This window comes from Tachypleus tridentatus, chromosome 9 (assembly GCF_004210375.1).
Source record: "Tachypleus tridentatus isolate NWPU-2018 chromosome 9, ASM421037v1, whole genome shotgun sequence".
NCBI lineage: Eukaryota > Metazoa > Arthropoda > Merostomata > Xiphosura > Limulidae > Tachypleus > Tachypleus tridentatus.
This window is the reverse complement of record NC_134833.1, coordinates 112,737,319-112,752,817: the sequence shown is the minus strand read 5'-3', so window position 1 is coordinate 112,752,817 and position 15,499 is coordinate 112,737,319. Positions and strand designations below refer to the sequence as shown.

The 15,499-nt window shown below is 33.9% G+C and overlaps 1 long non-coding RNA gene across 1 annotated transcript in view; it reads left to right on the top strand.

The window, feature by feature from the left end:
* Window positions 1-2,200: 2,200 nt before the first annotated feature.
* Window positions 2,201-15,499, top strand: part of LOC143227226 (uncharacterized) — a 30,186-nt gene continuing 16,887 nt past the window's right edge. Inside the window, exon 1 of the long non-coding RNA XR_013014946.1 lies at window positions 2,201-2,685. This is a non-coding gene — a long non-coding RNA (uncharacterized LOC143227226). The remainder of the gene's footprint in view (window positions 2,686-15,499) is intronic.

Sequence of the window (15,499 nt, the reverse complement as noted above, 5' to 3'; positions counted from 1 at the left end):
AGTCTGTTTTCTCAACACCATTACTGTTACAAGTTGGGGAGGGGTATTTATTTAAATATTAAGGTCATTTTTTCTTTTTCTTGTGTATGTTGTACTAGCGTCGTTATTGAGAGTTGTCTCAACACTCGCTATTTTGAGCACTTAGATGCTACGAGCTAATCATGTTCATCAATGATACTGCATCACATTTAAAATCGTTTCAGTACCAGTTTATGCTATCACAGAACTTTACCTTAACCAATCGCAAGCTACCGATTGATGACGTAGAATTGCAGAGGTATAAACGAACAATTTAAGAATAAACACATACAGTGAATTTTTCATGTTAATATTCACGCTTCATAACATAACTTGTAAAATCATATATCTACTGTTTTACATAAAACACGAAAATTTTTATTCTCAGAGAGAATTCTAATAGTTTAATAAATCCTATAACGTATACACAATAAGAAACGCCAATTCATAGGCTGTTAAAAATGAATATTGTTGTGATGTTGTACCTGCTAGTGATAATAATTATTCAGGAACTCAGTCTTAGCTATCCATCTATAAGAATTAAACTACCATAGACGTCAGAATCCACTATCTATCTATGTTGAAGTTTCCGCTTTGATCCACCATCTGGTAAGTTTTCTAGGTGAGAAATAACATCGGTTTTGTGCGATATGTTCTATCAGTGACAACAATTATGAGAAGGTCTAAAGTCCACGTTATCATCCTGTACTTCTCAGATTAACCTTTGAAGTACCGAGCCACTTACGAAAATATTTTCATGCGTTCGATCCCGTACATAAATAGTTAGCATACGCAAAGGAGTCTCTGGTACTTAGAAAGGAAAGCAAGAAACATTTTATTTTAATTCTTCAGAAAGGGAACAAGAAAAGTCTGTTTATGCCCATCACTGTTAGAAGTTGAGGGGGGATATTTATGTAGCCATTAAAACAAATTTCTTAATGTCGCTACTGAACCGTTCATAAGTCTGTCTTGTGTTATTCTGTATATGTCATACTGTGAGTAATTTACTCGCACAAATAATTTTTTGATTTTCGTTTTGAAAAGGTTTTCTTTATCTACACACTAAGCTAATATAAAGTGTTTTAAGTGGTCCCTTTGATTTGAGCTTCTCTGTTTTGTCAAGTTCGTTTAGAAAGAAGATTTATTCAATGTACTGAGATGTTTGTCATGTGGAATTTTGTAGCGTTAGTATCATATATTTGATGGAAAGTATGTTGTTGCCTTAAGATTTTTGGATAACGTGATTTTTTTATCTTACTAAGTTTTATCCATTTTCTTACATTTTAGTTAAAATAAGTCAACATTAACGTATAATGAGCTTATTAGCAGTTACAGTTTATATGCAACTTCGTAGAAATAAAAATTCGGACAACAAAAGCCTAAACTAAAATTTGAAATTCAGACAAACAAATATCATAAATATAAAACTACAGAACTGTAGTTTTATTGATAAGCACTTTAAATATTTCATAATTAGTTTTTATTTCATTAAATTTACCTGAATTACTTGAACTTTAATAACACATGCCTGACATAGTTTTCTTGTCTTAATTTTTGCATGTTCTACTGTATTTCTTGTACGTTGAATCCGAAAACGTTATCCATTTTTTCTATCATGTACAAGTTTCTTTAACAAAACGTTATAGAGACTTTTATATAAATGAATCATTTTAATTGAAATCGAGTCAAATTTGGTTATATTTAAAATGTTGACAACCACTGACTATAGATTTCTATAGACCAATCGCGACGTGAGAGTCTTATCGATCGTTCTAGAATCCAAACGAAAATGAAAAACGGGTAAACAAAATAATAATTTAAGTAACAGTTTTTTTTATTCCCAATTTGAAAATAATCCTTGCGCGATGAATCAAAGAATATTATTTTCGAAATCATGCAGCTAAATTATAGGAAATTCCTTATTAAAACTAAAACAACTTTTACAAAGTTTAAATTAGCAGACATGTGTAATTGTTAAATTTTTTATTTTCAAATCAATTAAACATTTTCCCCATTGCTTTCTAGTTACTTACTTCTTGAAATAATTTCAAAAGAAAATTGTATCGCTTAAACAAACTAAACAAAGTTAAAAGGTTAAATGTATGCGATAAAAACCGTGATAACTTACAGGTTTATTTTTCACGTTTTTTTTTTTTTTTATCTGTGTGTTATGGATCTCAAATTGGAGTTGTACATAAGAACATTTCAGATTTAGGATTTGTATACCTCAGATCAGTGCCTCGGAAGCCTTTTATTCAATACAAGAAGTCAACACAAACATTAGGTCTATTGGTTTCTAATGCTTGGTGTTAGATAATTCTATTAGGTATTGTAGCAAAGGGTTAAGGCTCTTGCCTCTGAAACTCTAGTAAACAATCTTACCATAATATCTGGACATCCTGTGTACATGATGTTAATCATTACCAGCAAAGTTTTTTTTTGTTTTTTCTTTTTCATTCATATACTCAGTATAACAGATTATTTAATATATTATGTACAAAGAACATTCAGTTATCTACAGTGTGCGTATGATTAATGATTATGCGTTTGTAAACAACGCGACAAGATTCAACTGTGCTAATTTAATGTAAACATTTTCCTCACACAGAAATCTGTATTTTCCAATCTACAGTCCTTACCACCACGGTAGTTTCTGAGAAATCACGGGTAGGTAACAGTAGCAGTTTTCGATAGTTTATATTACAGCTAGAGCCAATGACATAGAATGTATAAGTTCTGTTTAAAAAATCTTAGCTTAAATAGATAAATAACCGATTAACACTATGCACCCTCTCTTCTGAATTTGTATATAAACATACCCTCAGATATTTTTAAAAATATTTATAGAGATAATATAGGTAGATAAAAAATTATATAATAGAATATGTAAAAAATATTTTATTTTAATATTTTCTCTGAGCTTTGGTAGTAATGTTGAAACGGATACTTCTAACACATCTAATCAAACATAGCATAATTAAAGCAAATAACGATAAAACAAAACAGTTACTACTAAAACAGAATGTTGTAGAAGGAAAAACATTAAACATGCAAGTAATGTTTTTTAAAGCAGATTTTGATTCCATTGTATATTCACAAATAATATTTCACTGTGTTGAAAGTACTGAGTTATAAAGGCAAAATAACTTACCATGGTCTTAAAAATACCGAGTTATAATGGTAAATTAATTTATCATGGTGTTAAAAATACTGAGTTATAAGGGCAAAATAACTTACCATGGTCTTAAAAATACCGAGTTATAATGGTAAATTAATTTATCATGGTGTTAAAAATACTGAGTTATAAGGGCAAATTAACTTATCATGGTCTTAAAAATACCGAGTTATAATGGTAAATTAATTTACCATGGTGTTAAACACACTGAGTGAGAGGGGCAAAATAATTTGAAACTTCCTAATGGTCAAACATCATTTTTTAAAAGTAGCACTGGAATCTTTAAGTGCAAAATACATTTTTAACCTGAGATGTATTTTCCACATTTCGGACATTTGGGATTTATGACGTCATAAATATCATTATAACTTACAGTTAGAATCAGATAATATAACGACTTCTTAGATTTAATGATGTTTGAACATTGAAATCCTACTGGTCAGCATTTGAAAAAATGAAATCCGGGTGAAAAACTGTCTTTGGCATGAAAGTTTATTTTGGAATACTTTCACGATGGGTCCATTCTGGACCTTCTAGTCAGCTTGTCTTTTGCTAAGTGAAAAAAACATGAAAAAAACATCTTACTGTTATTTTCTTAAATAAGTCAATTCTTATCCTGATTCATACCTATGGACGCGTAAGAAATTTAATGTCAATTACATAACGAACCATAATGTTTATTAAGAACTAGACGAATTGTCTAATATCTGACAATTTGTTGATCATTATTGATAAATATTATTAACTCCTATGCAGTAAAAAAACAAAAAAACAGATGATTTGAAAAATTAAGAGGGTAGAATAAAAAGGATCTTTAGATAAAGATCCAATGAACATTAGAGATAAAATGAAGTCTCACACCATATTTATGTCAACTTTACTGCTTGGTGTCTCTTGTTATTATAATATTTACGGAACTTCTACGTTAATTATATTCAATGTTATCCACATTTGTATTAACTGTATAATGTCATAGAGGTATGTGTAGAAGAAACTGTGTATTTATTACCTGGTATAAAATATCGCTTGTTGAAAAGACAAAAATGAAAATATCAGTTATTCACGTTGCAAAAGTTTTGTTTTAAAGCCTTCCCTCACTGTCGTAAGTTTTAAAATATTGTTGTAAGTTAATACCGAATGGAAAATTCTACCAATGTAGTTTTAATACAGTATAGAAATTATAAGTAATGTACCGTCATTTCCGGTTTTCACAAATGAATCACCTGATATTTGACTAAATATGTTGTAATCACGTTGTTCTTGAGAGTTGTTTCAACACTTGCTATTTTGACCACTTATATGTTATAAGCTAATTATGTTAAGCAATGGTACTGCGTTGCGTTAAAAATCGTTTCAGTACCAGTTCATGCTATCTTACAAAACTTTGCCTTGAACAATCGTAAACTACCTCTTGATGACGTAGAACTGTAGAGGTATAAACGAGCAATTTAAGAATTTTTTTTTTTTTTTAAATTTTGCACAAAGCTACTCGAGGGCTATCTGTGCTAGCCGTCCCTAATTTAGCAGTGTAAGACTAGAGGGAAGGCAGCTAGTCATCACCACCCACCGCCAACTCTTGGGCTACTCTTTTACCAACAAATAGTGGGATTGACCGTAACTTTATAACGTCCCCACGGCTGAAAGGGCGAGCATGCTTGGCGCGACCGGGATGCGAACCCGCGACCCTCAGATTACGAGTCGCACGCCTTAACACGCTTGGCCATGCCGGGCCGGCAATTTAAGAACAAACACATACAGTGAATTTTTCATGTTAATATTCACGCTTCGCAACATAACTTGTAAAATCAAATATCTACCATTTTACACAAAACACGAAAATGGTTATTCTCAGAGAGAATTCTAATACTTTAATAAATTCTATAACCCAGTAAGAAACGTCAGTTCATAGGCTGTTAAAAATGGATATTGTTGAGGTATTGTGCTTGCTATTGTGATAATAATTATTTAGGAACTCAGTTTTAGCTGTCCATCTATAAGAACTGAACCACCATAGACTTCAGAATCCACTATCTATCTATATTGAAGTTTCCGCTTTAATCCGCAATCCTGTAAGTTTTCTAGGTGAGAAATAACATCGGTTTTGTGCGATACGTTCTATCAGCTACAACAGTTATGAAAATGTTCTAAAATCCACTTTATCATCCATACTTCTCAGATCAACCTTTGAAATACCGAGTCACTTACGAAAATATTTTTATGGGTTCAATCGTGTACAAAATTAGTTAACATACGTAAAGGGGTATCTGATACTTAGAAAGAAAAGTAATACAAGTTTATATATATTATTCCTGTCTTCTATAAGTGGAGCAAGAAAAGTCTGTATATTATTTTAAGTCTCCGTAACGAAGGTATGTGTAATAATTTCGTTATAAGCCACTATGTCGTTGCAGTGCAATTATGAAATATTTTTTAAACAAATGCAGAAGTATCACTCTATTTAATTGCTGCACTAATGTTATTTTTCACGCAGTTGTTAAAAGTTTCTCTCACTGATGCTAATGTTTTAAATACTCTCACTTAGTTTATTATTTAAATAGTAAAGATTTTAAGTTAAGTTAGCACCAGTGTGTACAATTTCAACGACACCATACAGGATGTATAGTGGATCGATCTGCGCTCAGGTCAGATATCTCCTCAAGTCCTTAATATCATTTTCATCGCCTCTCCGCTAAAAGGGCAGAACTCGGAGGCATATTCCATCTCAAATCATAGACCGTTTGACCTGCGGCCCAGCACACTAACACGAAACGCACCCAGTATTTCGTTTTAGAATGATGAGGAAAGTTCGAGTGGGAATACCCAGCTCAGGATCTATTTTTTTTTTTGCGGTTTACACACGATCCATTACTTCGAGTAAATGTTATTTTAAACACTTTCAAGGTAACTATTTTCACAGAATATCAACCTTAATCAAATAACCGTGACTAAGGTATTATGCATGCTTATTATTCCTATGCATAAACTGTTTAGCACGTGAGTTCATTGTAATTTTTCTTCGATGTAAGATACGTTTACAAGCACGTAGGAGACAAATTAAAATTGGGGGGGGGCAGTGTTTATTTCACTACCAAAGCGAGGGAATGTGCGTCACAGGCACACTAATTTAAGCTGGGATCCAGGGTTCACCTTAGGGCTCTAGATTAAATTTTGTACATTCTCAAGGGTTTTCCTGGGAGAAAGTTTTCTGATACTGATGCATTTTTAGTGGGACACATTGAAAAGTGAAAGTTGGTGGCAGGCCCTCTAACGTCTTACGTCACTGATATATTTGAGACAAAGAGAGAGAAAAACATTTACAAGATATTGAGTCAAAATTGTCATGGAAAACTGGACCACTTATTTTATGTGTGAGGAGACATAACATATAGGTCACAATAGATTGTACGTAAGTGCACCACAGGCTACAGTCACTCTGATTTCACAAGTCACTTATCTTCGTACAAGCTTAAGCAAATGCTTCTTCCTTACGTTATATCTCCTGGTGGCACAGCAGTATGTCTGCAGACTTATAACGCTAGAAACCAGGTTTTGTTCTGTTGTGAATAGAGCATGGATAGCCCATTGTGTAGCTTTGTTCTTAATTCAAAAAAAAAAAAAAAAAAATCCTTCCAGTATATATACTACGTGAGTTTGTTAAAAAAATTAAAATTTTCAAATTTCAACCAAAAATGTTTCTCACAAGTAATTCAGTTCCACTCTCTTGAAAATTGCGCGTTCGTTTATTAGTGGAATTTCTCAAATTGCTTTTTATAAGACTTAAACTTGTATACTACTATTAAAGCGCATACACTCAAGTGACACTGATCCTAAAAATATATATAACATTTTACGATGAGGGTCACTTAAGTGTATGCACTTTAATTTTTTTTTTTATCTTTATAATTTTAACCAGACTTCTGACTTTGCCTTTAAACGCATTAAAATGCTGTTTGCCTCATAAACTGAATACATTAAGTACTCTATACAAACAAAAAGAGTTCAATACTTTATAGTCTATTTGCTTTTCAACTAATTAAAACAACAGCTGAAATCAGAGTATATTTTAAGAACAACGTTGTTAGAGAACACCATTAAGAGCACCGTTTATTCATTTAATATAGTTACAATTCGTGAAACATAAATGCACTGAAATGTTTGACAGACTTGTCTGAAAGAGTCATGTTTTGCCATATAGAACTCTCTAACGATTACTTACTCACCCCTAAACATCAGAAGATAAAACCCCAAGGGGTATGCTTTAAAAATAAACTTTCATGTATTATAAGTTGCTTATCCGAGGAAGAAAATAAATAGTACAAAGTGTTTTAGTATTTCTATGAAATTTCTTTCAGGAGGTATTGTATCCAGGAAGTCCGTATGTTAGCCGTCTATCGCACAGACTTAGTCCAGATCGGAGTGAGATGTCTTATTAGCTCATTACAGCTCATCTAGAACTAAATAAAGAACAAAACATTTGTGGGTACTTTTATTTAACGTGCAGTTATTAGGTACATAGTGTACATAATATGTTAAATTTTAGTGCAAGCTTTTCACACAAAATCAAGCACCTCTATAGTCTCTTCATCTGCCAGGTATGCTTTTAATGACTTGATAAACGACGTTGTAAGATTCCTAAGATATTTCTCAGTCAACAAAGTGTTAATCTGAATGACGTCTCGTGGGGGTAGGGGGTTTTGAGGCGTTGATGGACGTAAAAACACGTGCAAGAGCTGTATATTCTCAGAGCGAGACGCGTGAAACATGTTGTCAATAACTAATGTATGAGGAGTTTAGGAACGCGGATCGTATTAAGTGTTTGTAGCTCGATCCCCTAATTTTCAGTGATATTTACATAAATGTATTTAAGAAGTGTGTACTGGTTAGAGTTATAACAAACCCTCACCAAGAGGTTTTGCTTTCAACAGCAAACCTAGTCTCTGTAGGAAAAGTTTCTTCGTTGATTTTAACGGGTTTTACTAACCAATTATACAATTCTGTAGTCAAGTTAAACAGTTAAACGATTTAATGTTAAACTAAATTTATCTGGAATGAGTGTTTATGTTCGTTATAATTTTGTGTAAATAAAAAATAATAGAAGCTTGGTCTTGTTTCCAAAACGTTGAGCTAACAGAAGTTGGGGACATGTGTTTTTTGTTTCCAAAACGTTGAACTAACCGAAGTTGGGAACGTGTGTTCAGAGCATTGTGAGTCAACACTTAGTTATCGTTGCAACTGAAACACAAACGAGATTTTAAATAAAGAGCTCATTAACGCGCACGAGGCTACAGTGGGCGGGATTTTCTTAACAATGATCTAACTGGTGATAGCAAGCACGTGGAGTTGGTTACGTAAGGTTAGTAATTAGGTCTCCTGTGACAAGTAATTAGTTTTCGTCCTCATCGCTAGAGGCCTTTTCACTTCGCTTACATAACTGGATGAAAAACCTTGTTCATAAAAGATATTCCATGCATCTGTTCTATTTGAGAGCTTTTTGCACCTAGTTGCAAATTTTAATAAATCAACAAAAAATTGTATCGTGGAAAATATTGTAGTGTCAGGTGAAACCCGTCAATTGATCTAATAGTATGTCTTTTACACTGCTTTTAAACGAAGCTTTTGAAACTTTCCAGCTCATATATTCAGATATGACGTACAACGAAAATGACGTAGTACATCAGTTTGACGAACTTCTCGATAACCTAAACTTTGGAATCCAATTTTATTTGATTTAACCTCTTGTTACATGCCATTAGTTCAGCGGTGAGTCTGGGGGCTTATAGTGCTAAACATTGGGTTTCAATACCCGCTGTGGGCAACTTTGTGCACAATAACAAAGAAGATAATATATGTATAACATCAGTAAGGCATACCTGCCACTCTTCAAATAATATTCAACTTCCATTTTATCGGCCTTCATTACCAACATAAAAGAACAAATTTATTATAGTTAAATAATTTATTCTCCAGTATTTTGAAGCGGATAACGAGATTGGCTGCCACTTTTTATTATGAATATATGAAAGGTGTTCAGCGGCATTACATCTCGAACTCCAAAACTCTAAACTACTAAAGAACCTTCGGCTCGAAGATGTTTATATCCAAACAGAAGTGTGATAAAACACTTTCCTTTTGACCTTTTGTCTTCTAACGACGGTACTTGATGTAATGAGCTTCTACACGTTCGTTCGTTCCCTGTTGTTCCAGAAAAGAAATGAAACAACCTCATTCTCATGGTACGTTGAGACCTTTTGCGGACATAAATTTTCTTGTCACACTTATATGTATGACAAATGACATGTTTATGTGAACATTAAGAATAATGAACGTGGAACTGGTAAAAAAAAAGTGTAAATAGATATTTTTAATTACATTAACTTAAATTTTCGATTAAATAAAATTTAAACATTTAGTTAAACAAAAGTACTTTTTTGTTTGTTTCAAATTAAGCGCAACTCTACGCAAGGGGCTATCTGTGCTCTGCCCACCATTGGTATATAATCCTGTACGTTCATAGACACATCGCTGTGTCATTGGAGGGCGTTTTTATGCCTTACTTTCTTAATTTTAATAACATGTATTGATGCTGACTATTAATTTCATTTAATAATACTATCATTTAAAGTGTATCACAATATCTGTCAGTTCATGGTTATCTTTCATTGACTCTTCACAATGGCCTGGCATAGCCAGGTGGGTTAAGGCGTGCGACTCTTAATCTGCTCGCCTTTTCAGCCGTGGGGGCGTTATAATGTAACGGTCAATCCCACTATTCGTTGGTAAAAGAGTAGCCCATGAGTTGGGGTGATGACTAGCTGCCTTCCCTCTAGTCTTACACTGCAAAATTAGGGACGGCTAGCGTAGATAGCCCTCGAGTAGCTTTGCGCGAAATTCAAAGAACAAAAACTCTTCACAATTAATGATTGCAGTCTTATAACTGAAAGATACTGCTTTTATACCTTTATCTTGCATTTTTACTTTTTAAAAATAATTTTTATCACTATATATTTTATTTAATTTCAGTAGATGCCGTTGTAGGGTGTGTTTGTGTGTGTGTTTTCTTATAGCAAAGCCACATCGGACCATCTGCTGAGTCCACCGAGCTGTTGTTGGTTTTGGATCAACATTTTGAGAATTCCAATTTTTCTTTTCGATCATTTTTTACTTACATATCACATTTTGTTTACAGGTTCTACAGTGTTATCACAAATAGTGAAACTGAATAAATACGTATAATGTGTAATGTTTTTTATATTAGCGTGTATAAGATTCACAACAATTCTGCTAACAGACTGAACAATAGTTATGTCCATCCCTGTTCTTAAATACAAAAATAATTTGTTTTCGTTTGTAAATATTCAAATTAAAAACAGAGATATTTGAACAAAAATTTCTCAGTTTATAACTGTAAGAGTTTTTTGAACGTATTTTTAATATTATCAGTTAGGCCTATTCATGTTTTATAATGACAGGAAGATGAGCCCTCCAGTAGCACAAAATATATTTGTGGACTTATACCATTAGAAACCGGGATTCGATACCTTCGATAGTGCAGCTTTGTACTTCATATTAAACAACAACATAAAGATGAACTAAAATAAAAACGCCAATCGTAATCGTTCATTATTATGTTGACTGAATAAGCACAAATCTAATCACATTATTTTCTTAGTGAGTACAACTATTTTAGAGTGAAATACATAATTATTCGCAAAACCGTATTTTACTTTTATATGTTTAAAAAACAAATATCGCTAATTCCTGTAGTGGTGTTGTATAACATGGGAAGTTAAGATTTCCATAGGTTTTTACATTTTCCAAGGCCAACCGCTGATGTCATTTGAGCATATCTAGCATCATTTCCTTGCGTAAATTGTTATTAAAAACAAACTTTTCTGGATCTTTTCCTTGTTTTAACCAGCATAATCGGTGATTTTACCAAAGAGAAGCAGGAAGAGCTGTTTTATCCTGACGTTTACGCCACCAGGAGTAACCCGCGTAATGCTCCCACCAGACTTCATCAGTTCCCGCTTCAAAATTAACCTTTCCAGCCAGAGTCCACAATGGTGTTCGTCCATGAGAAGCCCAGCATGGCCAAGTGGTTACTGCACTTGATTAGTAATCTGCGTGTTCGAATGACCGTCCCATAAATCATTCTTGCACTTTCAACCATGGAGGCGTTATTAAGGTACGGTCAATCCCATTATTCGTGAGTAAAAGAGTAGCCCCAAAGTTGGCGGTGGATGTTGATGACGATTTGCTTATCTTCTAACCTTTAACTACTAAATTAGGTAGCCCTCGTGTAACTTTGAGTGAAATTCATAACAATCCAAACCAAATCGTCCATGAAAAACTAGCATACTTAAATTGTTTTACCGTAACATAATATTATTAATACATACGTATTGTTTTGATTCTGACAACTTCCATACAGGAACGTTATTTTTCTAATATTACATCTGCTCTGAAAAAGTAGATGGTATAATTAATCGTATAGTTTGCATCTCTGGTTTCCACTTTTAATGTGTGGACCATGATTTGGTCTTAGTTTTATTCTCTTATAATTGATAACAAATGTCATTTGTTGTTTCACGTTTTCAGTTTCCGTACTTGTTGTGGAAAGCTGAAAATCTCTTACAGACATGTGAAAGGAAACACTAGGATTGTATAGTAAGACTCTCTAGTCTTACACTGCTAAATTAGGGACGACTAGCGCAAACAGCCCTCGTATAGCTTTGCGCGAAATTCAAAAACAAACAAACACTATCCAAGGTGAATGAAAAAGAATGGTATTCCAAGAAAGTTATGTAATCCATAGGTGGCTGAAATGGGATGTTATTTCCAAAAACTGGTCTAAGCCAAAGTTTTATCAAAGGTGACTGAGAAATGGATGACATTCTCAGCAACTGATCCAGAAGCTTATCCAAGGGGAATGAAAATGGATGATATTCTCAGCAACTAATTCAGAAGCTTATCAAGGGGAATGAAAATGGATGATATTCTCAACAACTGATCCAGAAGCTTATCAAGGGGAATGACAATGGATGATGTTCTCAGCAACTGATCCAGAAGCTTATCCAAGGGAATGAAAATGGATGACATTCTCAGCAACTGATCCATAAGGTTATCCAAGGGGAGTGAAAATGGATGATATTCCCAGAAACATTTGTAATCCAGAGGCTTTTTTAAAGGTAGTTTACAATGGATTGAATGTTCTGAAATTGGTTTAATCCAAAAATTTGTCTTAGGCGACGAAAAGAAAAGAAAGAACAACAAACATTTGCTCAAATAATCCAAGCGTGTTACCGGATCACTCGAGCACGATTTCCTTTATTACTATTCTTGCAATTCATGTAACTTTTTAAGCGCGAAAACATAAGACTTGCGAACGGTGAAGGCTATTTAAGCGACAGAGCTTGAAACATGATTGCAGCTGTAGCAATGCCATAATGTGCTCATTGTCTTACATAACTGCTAACCTGTTATGATCTATTAATAAACATGTGCTTCAAGATAACAGATATTATTTTATCCAGAAGTTAGCAATACCGTGCTTAACTGTTAAGGTAAACTTTATATACAATATTGCAATGGATACTATTTTATCCAGAAGTCAGCAATACCGTGCTTAACTGTTAAGGTAAACTTTATATACAATATTGCAATGGCTTTCTAGGCTTTCTTTTTTGTATGTAACCCCAAAGCAAAATTCGATCTAAAAATTGTTGTTGTTTTTTTAAATTGAACTAAGTAAGTACCGAGGAATGATTAAAACAATGCTGTAACTGTTACTTACGTCATCATCAAAGTATACAGTTTGTATAATATAATTGTGAAAGCTAATATTTAATTCTAGTGGCTGCAGAGAAACATTGTTTAGACACCCGACAGCCAACGTTGTTTAAACATTCAACGATCCACACTGTTCAGAGGTCAACATACCATGTGTTTTCGGAAGGCATACATTCGTGGTGGATGAATTTTCACCTTAAAAAGAGCTTGGTTTGTTGGATTTTTTTTTTTTCGTTTAAAGGCCTTCAGCCATATTTAAGCGCGAATATTATAAAGTTACTCAACATAGTTTACTACGTGTTTGTTTGTAGTTAAGTACAATGGGCTATCTGGGTTTCGAAACCTGGTTTCTAGCATTATAAGTCCGCAGACATAACGCTGTGACATAGTATATTGCGGTACAACTACTGAAATCAAACATGGAATCGTTCTATAAATGTAATAAAAGTCGACTTTTTACTTCCAATCCCATAATGTTTCTAGAGTTAACTAAAAATTTTAAAAATTGTGCTTGCTAATAAAGTAATACCTTTGTTTTTTTTACGATGACGTTTCCGTTTGTGAAGCCCCCCAGTGACTCAGTGGCATGTCTGCGGAATTACAACGCTAAAACCGGGTTTCGATACCCGTGGTGGGCAGAGCACAGATAGCCCATTGTGTAGCTTTGTGCTTAATTCAAAACAACAACAACAACCGTTTGTGAAATGTATGTTTTTCATACAAATTTTGGAATATTTCTTAAAGTAGTTTGATGCTAGAGTGAAAACGTACAAGCGCACCTATAATTAAAATACCTCTGCTCTTTTCATTGTTAACAGACATTGTTATATATAATTTTTTTTCAATTTAAGTAAGAAAATACCATTCAATTAGTATTGGGATTAAAAATAATATCATTAACAAATAACAAGCATACGCTTGTACGTTTACAGAAATTACTACGTGCACAAAGATATAAAAACCAAGTTACTTATATCTTTCGCGGGTTCGAATCCCCGTCACACCAAACAGGCTCGCCCTGTTAGCCGTGGGAGCGATATAATGTTCAGGTGTTATAAACAGATGAGACTGTGCTGTTACCTAACGTGTGGCCCGGCATGGCCAGGTTAGTTAAGGCGTTCGACTCGTAAACTGCGGGTCGCGGGTTTGAATCCCGGTCGCATCAAACATGCTCGCCTTTTCAGCCGTGGGGGTGTAATAACGTGATGGTCAATCTCACTATTCATTAGTAAAAGAGTAGCCCAAGAATTGGCGGTGGGTGGGCATGACTAGCTGCCTTCCCTCTAGTCTTACACTGCTAAATTAGGGACTGCTAGCGCAGATAGTCCTCGTGTAGCTTTTTCGCAAAATTCGAAACAAACGAAAATAAAACTTATATCTTACTGGGTAGAATAACAAACAAGTAAGGTTGGTGGTCTTTACTGTCTAGGCATCCTTAGATTCATCAAACACTTCCCTAAGTCGCCATCTAAAAACACTAAGCGGTAAAATCTACACAGTAAGACTTCTCTTTCTCTTACAAACGCACACACAAACACTCTGGTGGCTCAGCGGTAAGTCTGGGAGGTTATAACGCTAAAATTCTGGATTCTATATTCGTGATGGACACAGCACAGATGGCCCATCGTGTTGCTTCGCGTTTAACAGCAGACAAAACAACAAATTATGGCGTCCTCTGGTATTTATTTATCTATGCAAGTTGCGAATGTGCTAAACTTCACTTCTATTCATTGTCAAGATAAACTATCGACATTCTAAACATATTGATATTATTTTTACTGGACAGTTTTTAATGACAAGTGAAAACATACAAGTCGCGTCAAAACTCTTACTACTTAGGCTAGTTGAGGTATGAACAAATGCTATTCGCTGGGCTAGTTGAGGTATGAACAAGTGCTATTCGCGTGAAGCACCAACGACAGAATTCAATTAGGCCTAAAGTCAATAAACTTGTGGTTACTATTTGTTTAGATATTGGGAAGTGATTTTTACTAAAAAAAGCGCTATTTGACAGCGCTATTTTAATCTATTTGTATCCATTTACTTTTGCTTTAGTGTAGAAGCAAAGGAAACGTTATTATTTCAAATTCTGAAAAAAACATTCATGGCTTTAAGCCAATGTTAATAAATAAGAAAGTACATATAAGCGTGTTTTAAAAACCTTTTGTTCAGCAATTTCCACATGGCAAGATGACCCCCATAAGAAAATGAGAAATGCTTACGTTATATTTGACCTCAAGAAAAAAAAAAGAAATTGTTACAGCAAAAAACATCTAGAAACTGCTCTGTTCCTATGGTTTATCTTCCCTCGAGATAGTCGTTTTCTAACTGTTGAGTGTTGCTTGTTTTGCATCAGAGACGACTGATGTGAGTATTAAAATTATTAAAATTGCTTTATTTAAAAACACTTGTAATAAGTTTAGACCTGCTTAGGTCATCATCACACTAGTCTTGTTAACGTTTCAGATTTTTGACTTGAACATTTTGGTAGATAATTGTCAATTGTGTCTAAAATTA